Here is a 23,272-nt window from a genome sequence, read left to right on the forward strand (position 1 = left end):
CTTGCTGGGTAGAGTAATCTTTGTTGTAGGTTTTTCCCTTTCGTCACTTTAAATATGTCCTGCCACTCCCATTTGGCTTGCAGGGCTTGCAGAGTTTCTGCTGAAAGATCAGCTATTAACCTTATGGTGATTCCCTTGTATGCTATTTGTTGCTTTTCCCTTGCTGCTTTTAATATTTTTTCTTCGTATTTAATTTTTGATACTTTGATTAGTATGTGTCTTGGCATGTCTCTCCTTGGGTTTATGCTGTATGGGACTCTCTTAGCTTCCTGGACTTGATTGACTATTTCCTTTCACATACTAGGTAAGTTTTCAACTATAATCTCTTCAAATATTTTCTCAGTCCCTTTCTTTTTCTCTTCTTTTCTGCGACCCCTATTATTCGAGTGTTGGTGTGTTTAATGTTGTCCCAGAGGTCTCTGAAACTGTCCTCAATTCTTTTCATTCTTTTTTTCTTTATTCTGTTCTGCAGTAGTTATTTCCACTATTTTATCTTCCAGGTCACCTACCTGTTCTTTTGCCTCTGTTATTCTGCTATTGATCCCTTCTAGAGAATTTTTAATTTCATTTATTGTGTTGTTCATCATTTTTTGTTTGATCTTTAGTTCTTCTTGGTCCTTGTTAAACGTTTCTTGTATTTTCTCCATTCTATTTCCAAGATTTTGGATCATCTTTACTATCATTACTCTGAATTGTTTTTCAGGTAGACTGCTTATTTCCTGTTCATTTATTTGGTCTGGTGGGTTTTTACTTTGCTCCTTCATCTGCTGTCTATTTCTCTGTCTTCTCATTTTCCTTAACTTACTGGGTTTGGAGTCTCCTTTTCGCAGTCTGCAGGTTCGTACTTCCCATTGTTTTTGGTGTCTTCCCCCAGTGGGTAAGGTTGGTTCAATGGCTTGTTTAGGCTTCCTGGTGGAGAGGACTGGTACCTGTCTTCTGGTGGATGAGCCTGGATCTTGTATTTCTCGTGGGTAGGACCGTGTCTGTTGGTGTGTTTTGGGGTGTCTATGAACTTAGTATGATTTTTGGCATCCTCTCTGCTAATGAGTGGGGTTGTATTCCTGTCTTGCTAGTTGTTTGGCGGGGGTGTCCAGCACTGGAGCTTGCTGGTCGTTGAGTGGAGCTGGGTCTTAGCATTGAGACAGAGATCTCTGGGAGAGGTCTCACTGATTGATATTATGTGGGGCTGGGAGGTCTCTGGTGGTCCAATGTCCTGAACTCTGCTCTCCCACCTCAGAGGCTCAGGCCTGACACCTGGCCAGAGCACCAAGACTCTGTCAGCCACATGGCTGCGCTGTGTTCCATCACTTCTTTCTGACACATGTCTTGAACGTTCACCATGCAATTCATGATGAATTCGGGGTGGAAGCAGTCATTATTCAGTTGGAATTCTTCACACTGGTAGCATTGGATTTGCAACGCAAAGCCTTGAGTACTCCCGGAATGCCACCATACTACATTTGCCTTCTTGGCTGCCGAGCCCTAAAGCTTATTTTTAACACAAATCCAGATACAGAGTGCACACAACTCATTCTTCACAGGAATAATCAGAAAGTTGCCTGTTGAAGGTCAAGTCTGTCACCCTGTGTAGATAATATCTCAGAAGTATCGCTCATTTCTAAAATAAATGTTTCAACCAATGATCAAGTTAAGTAGCCAAATAAACATTTCTGTATTTATAGCCATCATTGCAATCTTCTATTAAATGCATACTGATGTCTGTATCTTGTATTTATATAGCATCTATCATCTGAAGATCTGAAAATACTTGCTGTCTCTTATCTAACTTGGCCTCACAAATGCTTTGATTACAAGCATTTTACAGTTAGAAAAATAAAATGCACAGAAAGGGGCAGCTATTGCCTAGTAATCTTACAACAAGAAAATGGGAGATCCAGGCTTGCATTACAGTTAGCTCTCTGAGCACCACCCAGTCCACATCTGCAAATAACCCTGCAACATGTACATATAAAAAAAGTGCCATTGAAAAGAGTTTCACATATAAATTTTCCAAATAAGTTTAAATCACAATACGGGTTATGTCTTAATCCAGATGGCAGTTTTGCTTTATTATATCAATATAATAATACTGAGTTCACAGGTTGCCATGAAGTCAGCCCTTTTGTCTCCTCTCAAAATGTGACCACATAATCTTATATAAAGAAAAAACGTTAAAGAATAATTTCATTTAAATGGTTTCTGTTTTTCCCTTACATTTATCTGATGTATATTATTTTTGAAAAAGTCTGAGGTATATTTAAGTACTATGAATATTTAGCAAAATCATCCTATCAGAAATTTGAGTTGTTAATCAATCAAAACTACTCCTATTTTTAGAAAAATTATAAGTCAAGCTTCTCTTAAAGACATGATCTAAAAGAGCTTCCCAACTGACCCGATCTTCATTGTTACCAAGCAATACAAAAGAATGTGTAATAGTAGAATAGACTATGACTGTCAGTTGACTCCATTTGACTTTGACAACTGAGAATGTTTGTGGAAAAGTCACGATAGCCCTTTGCCACCAATTTAATCTCATTTTGGCCACTCAGCAGAATACAACCATTCAAAGAGTGAAAGTGATAGCAAGGAGTATTTCAGAATCATGATGTCAGTGGGGATGTATCACCAGTAACTGCACTTAGTTACCAATTTATCACCAGGCTGTATCAGTGACACAATGGGCATACTGCCCAGCATGGCTGGCTATTCTAGAATGAAACTAGCTCCTACTTGTGGAGGAAAGGTGTGATTCAACTGTTTCCAGCAGTGTCATTTACTTAGAATTTTTAAATATCTAGGTTTTTGTTTCTCATCACGTAAACACCCCATTTAAGCTACATGTTTTCCCTTACGTTTCTAAGGCTAACATCTTAATTATGCCCATATATTAATAAACTCTACTTTTCTTATTTATCTTTAAAAATATCCCCTTTGCTCTGTAAAGTGGTTAGACACAAGGAGTTTGGTAATAACTAGCCAGGCAACCTCACACTTACTTCCCTGGACCTTAGATTTCTCATTGATAAAATGATCCTCCATTTTACTTCTAACCTCCTTTTGCCTGAAAGGAGGCAAAAGGAAGCTAGAAGTTCTGTGATCTCTTTAGTTCTGTGATCTGACTCTCTGCCCTGCCCTTCTGTCCACCCATGGCACATACAAGAATATTTTCATTCTCAGTTTTTTCTATTCTAGGAATAAACTGAATCTGTGAATAGACCACTGGTCCTCATTCTCAGAGTAGCCAAGCAATATATACCTTTGGACACAAAGATAGTAAAAATCTTCTTTTGCTCTCAACCAACTTCCTCCACTACTGTGTTTCTGATAATGAATCTTTATCCTTCAATCTCATTTACAAATATGAATTTAATACACATACTATATAAAAAGCAATGGGCTGGATCCTGAGAGGGATTAAAGACAATGAAGTATAAAATATGTGTTTAAAACATATTTCCTGCTTTCAAGAATTTTACAACCTACTTGGGAAAATGAGGGAGAATAATTAGTGTTCCGCATCCTCATCAGCACTTGATAGTATCCAATTTTTAAACTGGAAGAAAATTCAATAGGTAAAAAAATGGCATCTATTATAGCTTCTATTCACATTTATCTGATTATTAAGAGGCTGAACTCATCATTCTGTTTATGGGCACATAAAAAAACCTCTATTTATTTTGAGGTTTTTAATATTTTTCTATCATTGATCATATAATACTTATTTTAGTACTTTTATGTTATCACAAAGTTGGGGTAGTCTCTCATGGTGGATGTACTCATAGGGTATTGCAAGTGCAGTGAATCATCTTCCCTTGCAATTAGCTGTACAGTCAACATTGTTAAGGTGTGAAAAAGTTCTCTCATAGATCCTTTGGCTTGAACATTAAACGCATTAATATTATATTTCAGTGCTACTTAAAATGCCGGTCCCCAACAAGATCAGTAACTAGTGCCAGTATGTAAATCAAGTCACTGCTTTCTTCATCAGGAATGTCTTTCTATTAAAAAAAAAGTCAGCTCAACTAAATATTGTGCTTCATTCTATATCTGATTTATTTTTCGGCTCAAGTACTTTATCTCACTTCAGACCCGTAACTAACAGTTTGAGAACTGGCAGCCAGTCCATGGGCCAAACTTTGCATAGTACGTTGTACAGGCTTCTGCATTTTATATGCATATTTCATGTCCTATAATAGATATCTGTGTATATATGTATGTATGCACATATATATATAAAATATGTGCATAGATGTATACATCATATGCTTATATATGTCTACATTGTTAATTTTATGATTCCAAATATAAATGACTGGGAAGAAATAAAAGCTGTTTCACTTGCTTTGTATGACAGCTAATATTCCTCCACATACCCTAAAAGCTTTAGACATAATGGGCATTTAATAGTTGCATTTGTGGATACACAATTTAATGACAATAATTATAATGACAGATAGATTTGAGTTAATTCTGAAGATTTTTAAGGTTCAGCAAATAACCAGCAGTATTTATTTAGTGCTTATGAGATGTTCAGTGCTGTGATATGTACCATGGATAGTCAAATATGATGCCTGCCCTGGATGCAAGGAGTTAGATATGTAAAAAAATCAGTGCAATAATGTGTTGCATGTACCCAGAAATATTGATTTATAGTAAACACTAGGGGTTTAGAAAAAAAAGATTGCTACTAGACAGGGGAATTGGAGAGGATGAAGAAAATCTTCCTAGAAGCAAAGACTCTTGAATCTATTGACTCCAGTTATATTTCTTGATGAAGTTTACTTCCTTAGCCATGGTAATATTGTAACTTCTACCTAAAAAATGTATCCCAGGTTTTTTATACATTGTACTATTAGCAGTAAAGAGAAGACTGCTTTCTGGGGATATTTACCTGTCTCTTGGATGCACTGTAGAGTGTGTTATCCTCCTAATAACAAATAACTAAAGTAGGTATCATAGACCCTAACTGGAACATATGCTCTAATTTGTACCCACAAAGAAGTTTTCAAATTAAATAATGAAAATTCAAAATCCAGCAGGATATAAGAATAAATTGATCCTAAACTATTTTAATCCTCTAAGTGTTCTTGTTTTGTATCTGTTCACCTACTAAGTAGCTCACTGGTATTCAAAGGAAGCCATCTGTATTTGCTCCTTTTGTTTTTCTGTCTATATAATAGGACTGGTCTTGAGGTTTTATCTTATCATGTCACTGAAGAATAATGAAGTACAATGTTCACATATATCTTCACAAACATGGAGAGCTCTATAATGCTGAATAATAATTTTATACCTTTGAACATGTTTTTTGTTCCTTTCCCTATGATTGTCTGTTTCTTTCCAGTTCCTCTTCTGACTGCTGGAATATCAGTGTTTTTAATCTCTAATCAATTTCACTCTTCTTTCTGTCACTGTTGTGAAGTACAAGTAAAATTCTTCAGTACATTTTACCTTTTATTCCTAACCCCTCCCCAAAATATTGATTACAGCAGCCACCTTATTCAAAATGGTTCTTTTGGGAGAAACCTAATAAAATGCTAAGCCCATTCCAGGCTTGCAGACATATCATGTTTACTTCAGGTAAACAACTCTATTTAACCAGAAAATCCAAAGCTTTATAACAGAAGCACTACTTTCACAGAAAAGTTGTTCCTAACATTTTAGCCTTGAAGGAAAACTTCTGGTACTTTGGAAACTGAATTTCGAAATAGAAGTAGGTCAAAGTGGAAATTTTAGGTCTGTGATCTGAAATGTCACATTCTAATAGATAATACCAGGACCTCAAGGGCATTGCTAAACGTTTGCTCTCCGATAATGAAAAGAAATTATATTTATGCTCTAAAGCTTTTTTGTTCATAATTTATTTTGAAATGTTTTAAAAGTTGTTTTCTATGGTTAGAAGCATGTATCTTTAGTTGAGGCAGGCTATATAAAAATTTTTTGAGGGTAACCCAAAATACTGAATTTAAATGTATACCATATTTGAAAAAAAATTAAAAGTTGGATTATTTTGGAGTAAATTTTCTCTTAAAATAACATTAGTGTGAAAAATTATTCTCCTTGGTTTAAAAAGTTAATCATAACAATAATTCAGTTTTAGAAAGGTTTCAGACATTGTTGATTACTTTTTCCAAATATAAATTATAGATGTATTACTATTACTGTGAAATATTCTTATATTTAACTTTTTTAAATAGTTGGTTTAATTAAAAAAATTTGAAAACTTGAACACTTCACATTTTACTTTTTAGCTCTTAACCTAAAGCCTGGGCATTTTAGGACAGACAATGCAATCAAACAACTTTGTAATCAGGATATCTTCATGATTTCTTTCAATTCAAATCGATTAAATTTCAATAAATTTATTCTAGAAATATATATATATATATATATATATATATGCCTGAGATAAATTTATGAGGATATGGATATATAGTATTTTATAATAGGAGAAACTTAGAAATATTCTATTATTCATCAAAAGGGAAATGGTTAAATATAAAATGAAAAAAGCAAGTTGTAGGACATTATAATATCATTTTGTTAAACTTATCATTTATAAAATTTTATAGCTATATGTACCTGGAAGATTAGATAACAAACTGTTATCAGAAAACATCTTAGTGCAACAGGATGGGCAGCGCGAAGGTAAGAAATTTTCATTATATCTGAAATGATTTTTGCAAAGTTTCGATTTTACTCTGCTTTTGTGTTGCAATACTTTTGGAATAAAAATAAAATAAAATAACCCCAATAAATATCATTTAAAATGTTCACAAAGGGGGCAGTCATGGGGCTAGCAGCCAGCCATGTATATGTAGGCTCAAGGTGGTGGCCCATAGGATGTCAGAGGGCTGCAGCCAGGAGATCAATTTGAAGATGGAAAACAAATAAACACCAGAAATCAAGGCTAGGTGCTGGGTCAAGTCTTGGCAAGCTGTCAAAACTGACAAGTAATTGCCTGAGATGAGGTTAGAAGTCAAAACATACAGACATCCCGGAGTCTGGAAGAACAGTGCTACTAAATGCGAATGCGAGCAACGCTGTGGTCAAATTTAGTAAATAGCCAGAGTACTCATACCCCATAAATCAAGGTGAAGCAACTCACCTACTGATTACGAACCATGGGACCTAGAATGGCAAAGAAAATCAATGATTACAACATTCAGGCAAAAAATTGGGAGGGCAATATAAGAGAAACGAAGATAAACAGTTTGGGAAAATAGGGTCAAGGAAAAGAAATATGCACTCCATTTAGCAAACAAGTAGACCAGGGATATCAACAAGGGGTGAAGTCTTTATCTTCCACAAAGTCTTCTCTGTGCCTCCTAGTGAAGCATAATGAATCCAGGGGTGCGGTTAGCCTAGGATATCAAATGAAAACGGGTTTGTAAAATAGGGTGAGTGGGTCAGTAGTTAAAATGACAGAAATGGAGAGTGTCAAATTCTACACAAAAATAGGATTTTCACATTCTTATTTTCAGTACAGTAATTTGGGAGGACTAGATATTTTTAAAGTACCCTGTTTGTGGGCAACTTTTATTGTGCTCTCCCACTGCAGCTACCTAAAAATAGTTCTACATGTCTCATATTTAGTTTGCAGAGAATTTTTTGTATGAGTGCCTTCCTTCTATTTATTCCTAGGGCATAATTTTCCTTTCTTGTGCTTTCACAAGCCACTTCCCCATCTTAAGAAGGTCATTTAAATTTTCAAGTTTATTCTAAGGACAGTTACCCCTCCCAACTTGATGTTATCCATGAACTTAACGAATAAGAGCTCCACTTAATCATCCCAGTCACTGACAGAGATACAGTAATGGACCCAGGACAGATACTAAAGCATCACTCAATATCTACTTCCATCCTTTGGGGCAGCATGGAGCGATTAATAACTACTCTTTCAGTGTGACCTTCCAAACAGTTGCACACCCATGCTCTAATAGTAGGATCTCAACTCTGCTTTCCTGCTCCCTAATTAATATCTCACAAGACTGAATTGAAAGCCTGACTGAAGTAAAGATCTTATATCTATTGCTTTCCTCTTAACCACAGGGTCTGTCACTCTGTCACAGAGGGAATTAGATTAGTCTGATCTGATTTGTTTTTCATAAAGACATAGTTTTTGAACCCCTCCCAGAGCTTCTATGTTTGCAAATTGAAAATTGGTCAATAAAAAGAACATATAGCAGGCTTTGTGTTTCAAATATTTGTACTCTGGATACAGAGGTCCCTTAGCCAACAGAAGAATTAAGTGCATTGTAACTTTTATTTTCAAGTACCAACATCAATGGACAGACATTCATTTGCTCACCATTTTCCTTGACTTTTCACACAAAACATAAAATAAGCTTCAGTGTTCATTTATTTGCTATTTTATTCCTCTCAGACATCTCACACAGATGTGTATAGAGGCTTAAGATATATCTCCAAATCTGAAAATTGGTCAAAAACTCTAAAACATGCCTTAAAGAAGTAAGGAAATGATTTTAAAACACACACACACACACACACACACACACACACAAAGAAGTACAAAAGAAGTAGTTAACTGGGGTAATTCTTTCTGATTAGACTTGAAATAGATATCAGTATCTGATGTAGAGAAAAATGAAACAGAGAAGGTTAAGGAGTGAAAGGTTGTTATCTAAATAGAGTTGATATAAAGGCTTCCCTGAGCAAAAAAACTGAAAGAGACGAGGGATCAAGCCATGTTGTTATCTGAGGAAGAGTATTTTCAGGCAAAGGAACAGCAAAAACTAGATTAAATTTTTTTTTAACTTAATGAAATTGACCTGGTTATGGTGGTCTCAAATACTGAGCTATTGAGAAGGAAAAGATAGAGTCACTGTATATATATAGATATCAGTGCATTTTAAAATGAAAATACTATTTTGATCACTTAGAGTATATCACAAGTATTTGCATTAAAACTTGCCCTGCAATGGATTTATATATATATAATGGTAATCCTTTATAGGTGAAAATTATTTTATTGAAGAAATATTATTTTTCAGAGGGTTTTTAATAGAATTTACACATCAGAAAAGCAACTCCATGAACAGTATTTTCCTAATTAGTTATATTTTAAGAGGTTATGGGCAAGAAATATTTTCCCTGTATGTGGGCACATACACACATGCATACCTACATCCAAAACACACATACAGCATACATACACACTCCTATACCACAACAGTGATGGAATATTACAGCTAACAATTAAATTCAATGTTAGTTCATTCACCTTTCATAATCTTAAAATATATATGAAATAGCCAAGTAAGTAATTCGAAATAATTATGCTTTATATATTGGAAGAAAGGGAACGTATCTGTCTTATTTAGAACAGCTTAAATTTTGAGGCTTAATGAACTGAAAAATCACTCAACATGATTGCCAAATGCATGCTATCCTTTTCCACCTACTCTAATTTCTTCCTCAGAATTAAGCATACAAAGTTACCATTGGCACTGGTACAAAAGAAAATCTATAACATAAGGGCACTTTTCAAGGTGTGTCAATTTTAAAGGCTTAAAAACAGTGCAATTTTATGGAAAGTGAATAGTCGTATCCTTTTCACAATTTCAATGTCTGATTGAATCAACTCAAACATTCAATCAATCATATTGCAGGTAAGGCCAAGTACACCATGACTAAATTGTCAGATTAACCTTCCGTGGCTGTAACTGGCATAATGTATTATCCAGATTGTATGAAATACATTGAAATAAAGTGTGCGTTTTGGAATCTAGAAAAAGATGACTGAGATAATGTTGTCCTAGGTCACAAGGGGAACGGGGTCAGATCATCCTATGATAGGTCTGTAATTGATCAAGGAGATAGAAATAATGACCTCCAGCTAACATGGTGTGCTAGGGTGAAGAAAACAACGTGTTAGGGCATGCCAGGTTGTGTTAGTCATAGAAAGGCTTGTTATCACTATAAATTACAGACACAAAGGAAAGTGCTTAATAATAGCGAGGTGATGCTTGATTACTCAAGTGATAACTAGAGAAAATGTCACTGCTAAATTAATATCATTCTTTTTCCTGAGTAAGAAAGAATGTATATGAGTTATAAATTTATCAAAGTTTAGGCAAATTTGCAAAAAGGGAACTGTATCAGAAAGCAAAGTTGTTCTACGGAAAATTTTAGATGTTTTAAGATTGATGTTTTTCTAGACGGCTCTTTTTCTAAACAAACCTTCAGATGGACCTATCTATATATAATTACCAATGTCATAGTTGGGAAGAACGTACATGTGAGTTAGTTAGTGACACAGAATTGAAGGACTAAATTTTCAAGTGTCGTAAGTGTTACCATAAGCCAAAACTAGACTAGCCAAACTAGTCAGACTTTGGTACCATTTTTCACATCATACTTCTTTAAAAATCCCCAGGGTAGTAAGCATTATTATAATTTGGATATCTACTCCTACCATTTTGAAATCTTAGACAAAAAAAAAAAAAAAATTTACCTGAATCCACCTCTCTGTGATTGAATAGGCTGACAATGATTGCCTATAAAATTTTATTTCTGTAAGAACTATCAACGATTAGTGTCATTTTTACAGGAAACTTATGTGAATGACAATATGTTTCTCCTTACTCCACAAAGTCAGGCCATGGATAAAAAAATACAAATGGTGTTCCTGAGAAATAAGAACATTTTACATCACATTAACCACTTATAATTGATAGGCTAATACTACTTATCAAATAATGGATATGTGAACCAAGAAAGTCTGCATGCCACAACTAAGAAGTCTGCATACTGCAACTAAAAAAAAAAAAACAACAAAAGATCCTGTAGGCCGCAACTAACACCCAGCACAAAATAAATAAATAAATATTAAAAAAAATAATAAAGGATATGTGATATGTTGAAGGCAGAGAAAAAATAGCTACTGAGGACATGATAAGAGCCTTTCATCTTTACTAGTAGGTCAGTGGTATTTTTGGAGAACAAGGAGACGTTAAAATATTATTTTTTTATACATAATCTTTCTTATGGTATATCATTTCTATTTCCTGGACATAAATTCTTATTAGCTTGAAACACATAATCTTATCATTCACCTTAATGCTCCAGACATTATATACGTTTCAGTTAAAGTTATTTTTTCTTTTGGGAAACTTTCTCTTGGGTGATGGAAGTTACAGAATTAATCTCCATATATCAAGCTATAAGGAATATTCACATGTTTATTCAACTGATACAAGTATTGTGTACTGATCACTCATATAATATAAGCAGGCTTGCCATAAGTAGCTAAATTTTCTAAAATGATGATAAACACTTCAACATTTTCTGGACAAAACAAAAGTCTTCCCTTGATTGCACTGTAGTTTTAGTCCTAGAAAATTCAGTCTATCGCAAAGCTGTGAAAAGGAAAATTCAGTGTCTGTGTTCTAGATGCAGAGATTATAAACACATTTTTAATCAACTTAAAGTTCAGCTCCATAAAGAAGAGCTGTGTAATACACAGAATTAGTTTTCATTGTGAGAGACTGTTTCCTAAAAAACAGATCTTAGAGCATCCCTCTTCCCTCCCACTAAAATCCCTCTAATTACTGTAGCAACAAAAAAATGTCCCCTTAAATTTCTTAAATGCTCCCTAATGGAAGTAACAAGCTGTTTTAAACCATGAACTAGGTCCAGATCCCTCAGGTACAGCCTTGAAACAGGCTTTACAGAATATAGCAATGCTCTGGGTCCACAGGTCATAATTTTCATGAACCACAAACTATAATCTATCATTTCCTCTTTAAAAAATTGTTTTATATACTTTGCATAAAACCAGTTTATGCACACACACATTTGGTATTATATAACCAGTTTGTTAGTTATATAATATATAACCTCAGTTGTCTCTAAGGTAACGTATCCCAGGTGTTTCAGGAGAAAGAGATATCTCTGGCGTCTGGGTATCTTCTTTAATTACCAGAACCTTTCTTTTCTTTAATTGCTGTAAGACCTAACAACAATGCTTGGTTTGATCAGACTGAGAGTTCTGGGACCAGGGGAGGAGGGATCATCAGTTGGAAGTTAGTCTCTATAAACCAGACTGTCCTAGAAACAGCTGGAAAATACAGTGCTTACAATGAGGCCTCATGGCTGAAGGGAAGGCTAGTCAAAGACTCTGGGTGGGTACTTTAGTGTTAGTTCAGGTGCTGCAGGTAACCAACTCTTGAAGTTTGTGCAAGGTCACTTCATCTTAAGCACCTCAGTTTCCCTATCTGTAATAAGAGGGGAGAGGTTAATGATCTTTACTGCCCTTTCTAGTTCTAAAATTAGAGACTTTCAGGGATCTGTCAGGAGAATACTCTAGTGTTATCGCTTCACAACTAGCAGGAATGCCAGAGCCCAGCAGAGGCTCCCAGCAGTTAGAGGAAACAGTAAATGGTTAGTCATTTCCTTTGTTTATGATGCTGAAACTGCTCAGCCCAGTTGTACCTAGGACTCACAGAATGCCAGGGGTCAGAACAGGTCAGGCAACCACTCCACACTCCAGACCTACAAGTAAGACATCCCAAAAGAGGTGGTTAAAAAGATACATGGTCTCTCACCCCCAAAATAAAATTAGGTTGGTAATGTTTTAAGATCTCTTCATTTGTTCCTATCGTATCTCTTTTACGTGCTTTAATAAGGTAGATTTAGTTGAGTCACCAGTACTCCCTGATCACTTAACTGTAAACCAGCCAACCAACTAACCAATCTACCAAACATTAAATCAATTACCTGTGAGACAGAATGATTATGTGCTTCTACAAGAACAAATGTAAAGTCATGGAATTACTGACTATTAGATTTTTTTTTTTTTTTTTTTTTTTGCGGTATGCGGGCCTCTCACTGTCGTGGCCTCTCCCGCTGTGGAGCACAGGCTCCGGATGCGCAGGCTCAGCAGCCATGGCTCACAGGCCCAGCTGCTCCGCAGCATGTGGGATCTTCTCGGACGGGGGCACGAACCCACGAACCCACGTCCCCTGCATTGGCAGGCGGACTCTCAACCACTGCGCCACTGGGGAAGCCCTGACTATTAGATCTCGATAAGCTCTTCCAATCATCACATAGACAATTAAATATCAAAACATGTTTTAACACTAAGAATTCTTTTCACTTCTTTTAATTACATTTTCCTGTTAGTGACAGATTGTTCGGTTTACTAAAAAAGCTGTAATCTTGAAATTTATTTTATTAGTTTTATATTATCATTCAAAGGCCCACTGAACTGCTAAACAGAGCTGGTTATGAGTCCATCCTCTAAATTCCCATATCACCTGAGGACTATTTCTGCTAAAGTCCTGATGACACAGTTTACAATTGTCAATTTACTTGTCTGTTTATCCACACAACTCTATAAGCTATTCGATCAAAGGAGCTCTGTTTTACTAGTTTCTATATCCTTAGCACTTAGAAAATTTGGCCATATTTGCTCAATAAAAAGACAGTTAAAAATAAAATGATTTGAGGTTAGTACACAAAATTACTATAATTCAATTTAAAGCAAACAATTACTATTTTGGTAAATATGTGCACCCTTATTTTTATACTTACGTGGTTCTGTCAGACTTAAAGCCCTTAAATTATGTTGTGCATGAGTATCACCCATGGAGCTTAATAAAAATGCATATTTCTAGTTCCTGCTAAGGTAGCTGGACTTAGTAAGACTGGAAGATGGCTCAGAAAGCATGTTAGTTTATGAATCTATCATCCACCCTTTGAAAAGTACCATATTAGACTTTGTAATATTTTGAAGTTGCTTGTAGAAATCTCATTGCTACCAACGGGTAACAGAATATGCCACCCCAAGGTGTGCCTCTTTGGCATAAGAATTATGCTTGAATCCCAAGAGTGATTCCTGTTTCTAGGTCTAAACTCTGAATGTTATGGCATTTGATAGTGGTAATTTCAGAAATTTAGTTCTTCAAAACTTATTTCCTGAGCATGTGTATCTTCTGATAGCTTGTGTTAAATATGTTTGGATCTTAAGCATAAATGTCACTCTCCACCCAATAAAGGCTATGGTCAGCATAAGTAGAAACAAATTCCTTATTTTTCTTTACAATTCATTATCTTTTAGCTTATTTTTATATGTCGGTCATGCTGTGGGAAACAAATATGTTCATTATCAATAACACATAAAGCCTTTTTAATAGAAGGAATTTATATTTCTTCTGCCTTACATTTTTTCTTTTCTATTACTTGCCCTCCTGCTTATGTGTTTGCATTTCAGTAGACATGTTTAGGGTTACTGTAAACAGATATCTCACCAATAATGACAATGGCAGCCTTGAAATTCTGGGACTCTTCTAGTAATTCTTCTTGAAGCAGTATCTTAGTTCTTTTTTTTGTTGAATATCTTCATGTTATACTATTAAGTCCAAGGACCTACTCATTTTTTATGGCTTTGACTAAAGAATAGACAGTTAGGTATTTGGAAAAAGTTCTATATTACTGAGTCATGGCAAATATTACTATTCATCCAAGCAATGCAAATTATACCAACCATAGGGACTGACTTCCATTTTTACAAGTTTTTAAGAGGTCTGACTTGCTTTTCAATTACTAACAAATAGTATTCTCAAGGATCTGAAAACTGCTAACATCTTTAAAAATTTTTTAATATAGAACTCAGGAAATAAGCAAATGGTCGAGAATTACATTTCTTAGAATTAGATAAAGAGTATAACTTAGTACAGTGTTTTGTAAAATAAATTTCTCCCAGCAGAATCATTCTTCCAGCAATGCCTTTGAAGAAAATTATATATATATATATACACACACACACACACACACACACACACACACACACATATGAATGAATGTGAGAGACTTACAGTAATGGTAAGTATATTCTTAAAACTGAAATAATGACAAATATATTAGTTTATATTTTAATTAAAATTTCATCTTCATTTAGGAACACTTTTAGGTCAGGTCTTATTTATTAGCTGCTGGAACGTGAGTTCAGAAAATGTGAGTATTGTAAGGTATTTCAATGAGGGTTGCCATTGAATTAACATTTTATAAGAGTAATTATTTTTCTTTCCATGAAAGATTACTGCAAAAATGAAAAAGAAGAAACATACATCTCAGATAAATTAAGGCCAATGACTGAAAAAATATTTTTCCTTGCATCCTAATATTTAACTCTAAAGCTGTCTTGAACATTTAAAGAGTAATTTTCTCCAAAATAGAAACAGCAAGAAACTAAGATCTAATTCAAGGAATAAGACAGTTAATCAAAACCCAGAAGAATAAGGTTATACTGACAAACTATAGAAATCCTTGAAAATCCAAAGTGTTCCAGCCTAAACCACTATTCCCATTTCAGTTTTATATTGTCAGGCCCACATAAAGTGAGATTAAATCAATTGTGCATCACCTGTGTAGTTCATTCAAAAAAGTTCTAGCAGAAAGTATAGATTACCATTTGCTCTATCAATGTGTAATAAAAATAAAATAAAACTATTTTTGGATTGCAGTTGTTTGTAGCTTGCTGTTACATATTGTTTATAATGATATTTCATAGGCTAATTTAATGATTAAACTATGACTACTTTCCAGTACTACTTTTGGGAGTACTGTTTTTAATATTACTAGACATTTTTTCCTCCTGCTCTCTAAATGTCTTAAGATACTATTGACCTATTATTATTTGCTATACTAAATTTATTTTCCCAACACAGTATTATTAGAGGATTATACATTGGATTCAAGGACTGACTTTATGTAGAATTATAGGGACTGGTTTCATGTGATGGACTGTTCCGTAGGGATTACTTTGCATAATATGATTTTTTTTTGGTTTTGCTTCATTTTGTAAATTGTGGGCATGGAAACATGTACAAATTAAAAGTGAAGACCAGGAGGGTATTTTAATGAGTGCCTGAACTGAGTATCAATACACTTAGGACACAGGCATTTGAGACAAGGAGTTGTTACTTTACTGGATGTACTGATGGATAACTTCATTTTATTCAAGGACAATCTCAGGACACTATAAGTGACATATAGTGGTAAATACATGTTTATTAACTTCTCCAATTCCTGATATAGCCTATTCCCTTTTCTTCTTTGTATTATCCATAGCATATAATAATCTGATCATCTGGCACACTATTTTAGTGTTTTCCGATTGATTTTGTTGATTTGTTGATTCTGATTATTTTGTTGGTTGTTGATTGCCTAATTGATTACAACTAGAATTGTAGTTCTATGAGGACAAGGACTTTTGTTCCTTTTGACCGTTGTATCTCCAGAACCTTGTAAAGAGTGTGTCTTACAGAAAGTGCTCAGTAAGAATTTGTAGTTACTTATTGAGCTAATAGTGTTAATATAAATAAATATAATCTGGGAAAGCAAGTTTTTAAAATCTGCTTTAGAAATTGACTCGTCTTTATTATAGATATATAAAACTCTAACAGAGGAGTTGGCAAACTGTTTCTGTAAGGGATAATAAATACAGTTTTTTCGAGCCACATAATGTCTGTCACAACTATTCAAGTGTGCACTTATACAGTGTGAAAGCAGCCATGGACAATATATAAACAAATCCATGTGACTGTGTTCTTATAAAATTGTATTTACACAAAGAGGTGGCAGACCCAATTTGGCCAACAGGAGATAGTTTTTCAGTACCTACTGGAATCAATCAGTTAATAAGCCAGACAACATTTTATTTCTATTTTTGGACACCAAGAGGGGAATATTACATTCTTTTTTGGATGGTTCTGAGCACTGGTTTGAAGTTTTTGACTTTTTTCTAGTGACACGGAAGCCCCATTTAATATGCACAGGAAGTAAAAAGCAATCGCACATAATCAAACTATTGCCATCACACACTATGTGACAAAATTTTTTCTAAACAAAGTTCAAAGTCACTTGAAGAATGCAGTTATTTATAAACTTACTAAAAATGACAGTGTAAACTGCTTTTATTGAACATGGCATGAATAGAAGATTGCATATGATAAGCATTGCACAGAAAAATCACATTTGTGCTATTTTGAAATTTAGGACAAGCAAAATAAAGATGTCAGCGCAGCTCTTTTAAAATATTTTAGTTTTTGTGGGATTTATATTATCTGTCCTATCCAAAGTACAACCCCTCAAAATCAACAACGAAAACAAAGCAAAACCTTGACTAAACATGCCTTTGAACCTTCACACTGAAACTCTTTTTCTGTCTTCATTGTTCCCAACCTTCTTGAAAACATAAACTACATTTAAAGTCTCTATTTCCTTAACCTTTCCACAGATTATAATCTGAGCCATGGAAATCACTCGTTTTAAAGTCACTATATCCTTCTCAAAGCCAAATACAACAATTTTCATCTTCTTTTGCCTTGCTGACCACTGTCCAATGTCTTCTCAACACTCCTTTTTGGTGCAATTCCCTTTGTTTTGTAGTAATAGGAAACATTATTGTGTCTCATTATTCTTCACTAAACAACGATGCAGAGTATTAGGATTCCTTTTCTATTAATTAGAATCACTTGGTAGCAAATTAAACCCCATTTCCTTCAATTACTACTCTTTATCCATTCCCATCTGCATGCCTTCAGAAAATCTGGTTTGCTCAGGATTACAGTTTTTTAGTGAAAGAGCTGAGGCTCACACCTAAAACTCTGGATTCTGACTCCAGTCTACTATGCCAAGCTTCCTCTACATAGAAGCAACATTTATCCCTCTGTTCAACGATTTGCTGATCCAGCAAGCATCTGAATATTGCTTATGTATTAGGTACTAATAAATACGAAGCCCAATGCATTATCCTTCTTTGTGGCACTTTCTCGTATGGACAAAAGCAATCTTAAACAGGTCACAGCTACATAATATGAGATTTACACCTAAGCACTGAAGAAATGTTAATGGAGGAAGAATATACACATGTGGTGCACATAATTAGGGAAGTTGGAGAGCATAACTTTGGAGTGAATTCATCAAGGAAGCAATGAAAAGAACAACAAATCATTTCAAGGAGGGAAATAGCATTCCGGCTAAAGCTGGAGTACATAGGATACTCAAAAAGGAGATGGGTCTAGTGACAATAGTGACAAATATGTTCAGAAGTGTGGTTATTAGGCATGGCGGAGAGGATGGTAGTGGTGGTATTGATGGTTACAGTAAATGTTCATGGGAATTCTAAAATGAGGATGGTTCTGTGCTATCCGGACATTCTTTGCTATTTCAATCTTCTACTTTCAAGCTTTTGACAATGATTTTAACATCTGTCCTTTTGTATATGTTAAAACTTCTTTGTTCATGGTTATCTATGTGTCTTGCCTTCCCTGCTCAACTAAATAATTATAAAGGCAGGAGTTCTCATTCTTTCTGTTTCCCTTAGAGAATGTGTATAATCCAGTCCTTCATAGTAGAAACTGTACAAATGTTTCCTGAATTGAGGAATCTCCTATTCAACTTCATTAGTACAAACATCTTAACCCCTTGCCCATCACTTATGTATAATTCACTAATACCCAATCAAGTTCATTCCACTTCTCTCTTTTAACTTCCCCAACCTAGAAGTAGATGCCATGGCAAATCTGTCATTTACCATTAAGAATAACCTTTATGTACTAGGGTCCATGAGGATATAATACTATATCACACAGTACGCATAAAGACCTTGTGTTCCGATTTTAAAACATCTGGAAAATATGACAAGTTACACTAGAATAGAAGTGAATGGCATTGCTATTTTGCACCACTGATTGAAAGCCATTATTCATCAATTTTATTCAATCTGCTGAACTTCTGTGAAGCTCTTTAACAGAAGCATCACTGTGATGTGAGAAGAAGAGTAAGGCTATTATCTTAACAAAGCTTTTGTAGTTGTCCTCAATGCACAAACCTTGAATTTTTATCTTCATTAACTTAGGGGCATGAAATGTAGGCTTTCTTTGTCTTCAAAGACTCTGACTTTGAGATTCAGTACACACCCAATAATCATTAGAACATGATCATGACTCTTGAGTAATGCTTTTGAAGAGCTGCCATTAAAGAGGCTTTTTATCTCTGGTCCACACAGCACAACACAAGATGAGTTGATGCTGGTGGTAATTATCAAGTGAACTTAGTCATTGTAGAAAGTCAAGCTGGGAAATTTACATTCGAATAACCTTTGTTACTTTTGTGACTGTGGCTGCCTAAGAATATAAATACTTGATTTTACCCAATTAATTGTAAAGAAAATATTTTCTTTCAAAGTAAACTTCTAAGGCCGTTTTGATAGAAATCAAAATAATACTTCTCAGAGGGACACAGACTGACAAGGAGCATAAGGAAACCTATATTTAGATGTGGGTTGTAGTTATAAAACTGGGTGGCTCATCAAATCGGGCACTTAAAAGTAGTACATTAGTACATTAATACATCTCATTTTGTGTATTTTCTACTACAAGTTAAATAAAACAAAAAAGTAAAATAGAAGAGAAGGCATCATGATATCAACTGTTATTTTTGAAACTCTACTATGTAAGGTAATATTCGGAGTTATAGAGGTGGAAAGGAGTCATTGACTTCTAAGAGTTTATAAGCTAGAATATAAACATTCAAAGCTTTGGATGCCCACTAAGATTTTAAGTATATCAGAAATACATGGATTCATACATTTGCAATATTTGAAGGTTTAAAGTTTTATGTAAAAGTCTCATGTTGATTAGATATGAACTTTTGTTTTGTCAGTAAACACTTGACTATATTCACCTATCTGAGATAATAACTTATACTTGGATGTACAAAAACTAAGGTCATCTGTGGAGTATAAGTAAATGCTTTAGCCATGTACTTCTTATTCTTTCAGTGATATCCTTGTTAGAATCATTAACAGCAAACTTTTATTTAGATCTGTATGAAAGAGATGACAATTAAGCACAGTTTCATTTTCCTGTCTTTAACTTAAAACAGGATCACACACCTTCTATCCATGGTTGTTTTCTATTGGGTACAACATGTTTAGTTAAAAAAAATAAAGCAAAACAAAAAATTCCAAGACACAGCAAAGTTACTTTATGTTTTTTAGGTATCTATTTATATTATTTACATATCCCTTTTTCCTTAGTTGTAGCTTACTTCCACCTCTGTGAAGAATTATGTATTTCTTTTTTTTATAAACACTTTAACATTGACTGTATAACACTACTCAGTCTTTTCTGACCTTCCTTATTTATGCATATCTTGCTTTTACCTATCAATTGTGAGCTCTGTGAAAGACATAATCACTTCTTTATACTCTCAAAAGAGTGTAGTACACCTTAAATTCAATAACCAGTTGGAACCTATTTGTCTCAAAGTCAGGTGCTTGGAGTTAATACTTATGTTAACACGTTTAAAGTAGGATTCTCTCATGGTTATTCCTCTAGGCATGTGGAAAGAGAAATAACAGCTATCATATAGCTGAGCTGGTAAGTACCAGTGCTAACCTCTGGTCTATAGGCTCCTTTGTTCCCAGGGCCTGACAAGGAAGGTGAGGTTATTCATATACTTTTGCCTTTCTGCCAATCCCTCAAAGTGGTTGTTCAAACCCTACCTTTTCCTGCAAGCTACTTCTTTCTCATCCACCCTCACCAGAATCTCAGCAAGTGACTTTACTTCCTACATCATAGGATAAAAAAGCCACTGGACATGAGTGCTTTAATCTCTTCTTCTACATTTAAATGTATTTCCACCCAAATCCAGCCTTAACCTTTCCACCTCTACCTATGGAAAAAGACCCCTCCTTCTATCAAAGCTAATCTCTCTGTCCTCTGTCTTTTTCTGAGACCCTCCTCCCATAGTTATCTATTCCTTTCAAAATCTTCAATATCCCTTCCCCTCCATTTATAAGCATGGCATGCCCCACCCTAAAACATAAAATTGCTCCTAGGTTAGCCTTCTCTATATAACTTACCACCTCCGCTTCTACAAAAAGTAGTCTAAACAAGGGTCCAACAAATTTTCTCTTCAAGTGTAGAGTAAATATTTTAGCCTTTGCAGGCTATAGTTGCCACACCTCCTCAACTCAGTAGTTGTAGCCTGATTGTTTTTTCCTGTCCTCTCCTCTTGTTCTCCACTGCCACCTAAACCCAACCATTTACTTTATCTACCCTGACTATTGCAATAATTTCCCTGATTCCTTTATCTCTCTGCAGAGGCTTCTCAGTGTCCAGTATCTCCCCCTTCGGTTTTTACTTTTTAACATGGCCAGTGATATTTTTGCAAATTGTAAACATTATGTAAATCCATGCTTAGAATTAGTGAATGGATTATCCTTGAGAATAAAAGACCAACTCAACTCAGAGAGAGAGAGAAGGGGTAACACCCTGATCTTATCCCTGCCCATTTATTTCGTCTCCTTTCCAGATATTCTGGACTTCCTGCAACTCTCCAAAAGTCTTTTAAATTACTCCTGTATGCTTTCTTACTTCCATATGCATTTAACTGGGCTGTCTCTTCTTTCCACAGTGCCCTTGTCTACCCATCTTCATCTTTCAGTTCTCTACGAAGGGTTGTGGAAACATTTAGCTTTCTGTGTTAGGATGTTTCCTTAGGACCTGGACATCACTGATCACCTTGTTTTATACGGCTTCCAGGGCAGTGTCTTGAATATATGAATTCGAAGACATACAGCAACACTGATATAAACCATGCTCTCTCTGTTGGATAATGTTTAGCAAGGCATAGCCCCAACCCTCCCAAAGCTGCAAGTCATCTGGAATTGCCAGTGGCTGCTTTGGCTCCTCCCTCATTTCCTAACCCCACAGGAATCAATGACTTTCACTTTCATGGCCTCAAGAGGCCACTGCCCCACAAAAAGCAGTAGACACCTTCTTACCTGTTACTCTAAATCTCTTCTCTTCTTCACATGAGTTGCTCCACCAATACTACCATTTTGAGAAACATTCAGAAAAAAAAAGTGTCAAGTACTTCCAAGCACTCACTCTCCATGCAGTTCCATGGTGACAGTAGGGAGGATCTTCGGGTTTCTCCAGCTCATCCAGAATCTAGACAAAAAGTGAAATGTTAGTATCTCCTTCTACAGCTTCTTCCAGTTTTAACTAGCAACTCTTTTGGGAGTCCCTTCCTGGAATGTAGCCTGAGGTCTACTCTATAATTCTGAAACAGCAACAAAAAAAGCCCCAGTTCATATTCTAATACACCTTAAGTGCTATCTTTAAGCCAATTTCACACCTACCGCACTGACTGCCTTAGCCTGGACCCATTTATTATAATAAATATTAGGAATCGTCACTTGAATTCCCAACAGTCACCTAAGTCCCAATAAATATGACTAGATCCACATAGATTATCAAACCAAAAATCTAGTGTCATCTTCAAATTCTTCCTCTATTTTACCTATCACTTCATTCTCCCCAATCACCAAGTCCTGTCCTGAGCTCTTAAATACATCTCAACTCCACTCGCTGCCAAACCCCAATTCAAACAATTTCTCACCTGGATTATTGTAATTACCCACTAACTGGTCTCTCCAGTGACAATTTTATACCTCTTTAATCTGTTCTCCATACTACAGAAAGAATAACCTTTGCAAAAAGCACATTGGCCTATGCCATTCTCCTCCAACATTTACATATGTTTTATTGGGACCATTCTCATTTGGCCCTGCTTATTTCTCAACAATATCCCCTTATCTTTGTTCTACTTTCTGCCCTTATATTTGCATTTCCTCAGAACCAGGGTTTTAACACTCCCTGTAGACTTCTAGGTGCCTCTTTCCTGACTGCCTCAAGGCAGGGTCTTTGCATAAACTATTTACTCTACTTAGAATAGTCCTGCTTCCTTTTCTTCAGCCCACCTCCTCTCCCTCAAGGACCACATCCTACTCTTTCACCTCACAAGCTTTCCCTGAACTACCAAGATTGTTATGTACACCTCTTATATGTTCTTATATGTTCTTCAATTTCCCTTGTCACCTATATTGTAAACATCTGCTCATTGTCTGTATACCTCTATGGACATTAATTAAGTTCCATGAGGACAAATGTTATGACTTGTTCTTAATTATATATGCAGGGACTATTACATAGTAGCTGATTAGTATATGTATGAGATAAATGAATAAAGGAATGAATAACTTCAGTGTTAGTGATGAGAAATCAGAAAGGGATATGAGAGATAAAACAACATCATAAATATTTCCAGAAGAAGCTATCTTCAAACTACCTTTTCTCCTACCTGGTACAATAAAAGATGATGTAGATTGAGTTAATAGACATGAACTATATAGTGACTACTGGACTCCGTATAGAATTTATAAATATAG

At 35.2% G+C, this 23,272-nt stretch overlaps 1 protein-coding gene across 1 annotated transcript in view; it reads right to left on the bottom strand.

Moving 5' to 3' along the window:
• Positions 1-21,978, bottom strand: part of LRP1B (LDL receptor related protein 1B) — a 1,831,517-nt gene extending 1,809,539 nt beyond the window's left edge. Inside the window, exon 1 of the mRNA XM_079925113.1 lies at positions 21,930-21,978. The gene's annotated coding sequence lies outside the window, so the exon portion shown is untranslated. The remainder of the gene's footprint in view (positions 1-21,929) is intronic.
• Positions 21,979-23,272: the final 1,294 nt, after the last annotated feature.

This window comes from Stenella coeruleoalba (genome assembly GCF_951394435.1).
Source record: "Stenella coeruleoalba genome assembly, chromosome: 6".
In the NCBI taxonomy this organism is placed as follows: domain Eukaryota; kingdom Metazoa; phylum Chordata; class Mammalia; order Artiodactyla; family Delphinidae; genus Stenella; species Stenella coeruleoalba.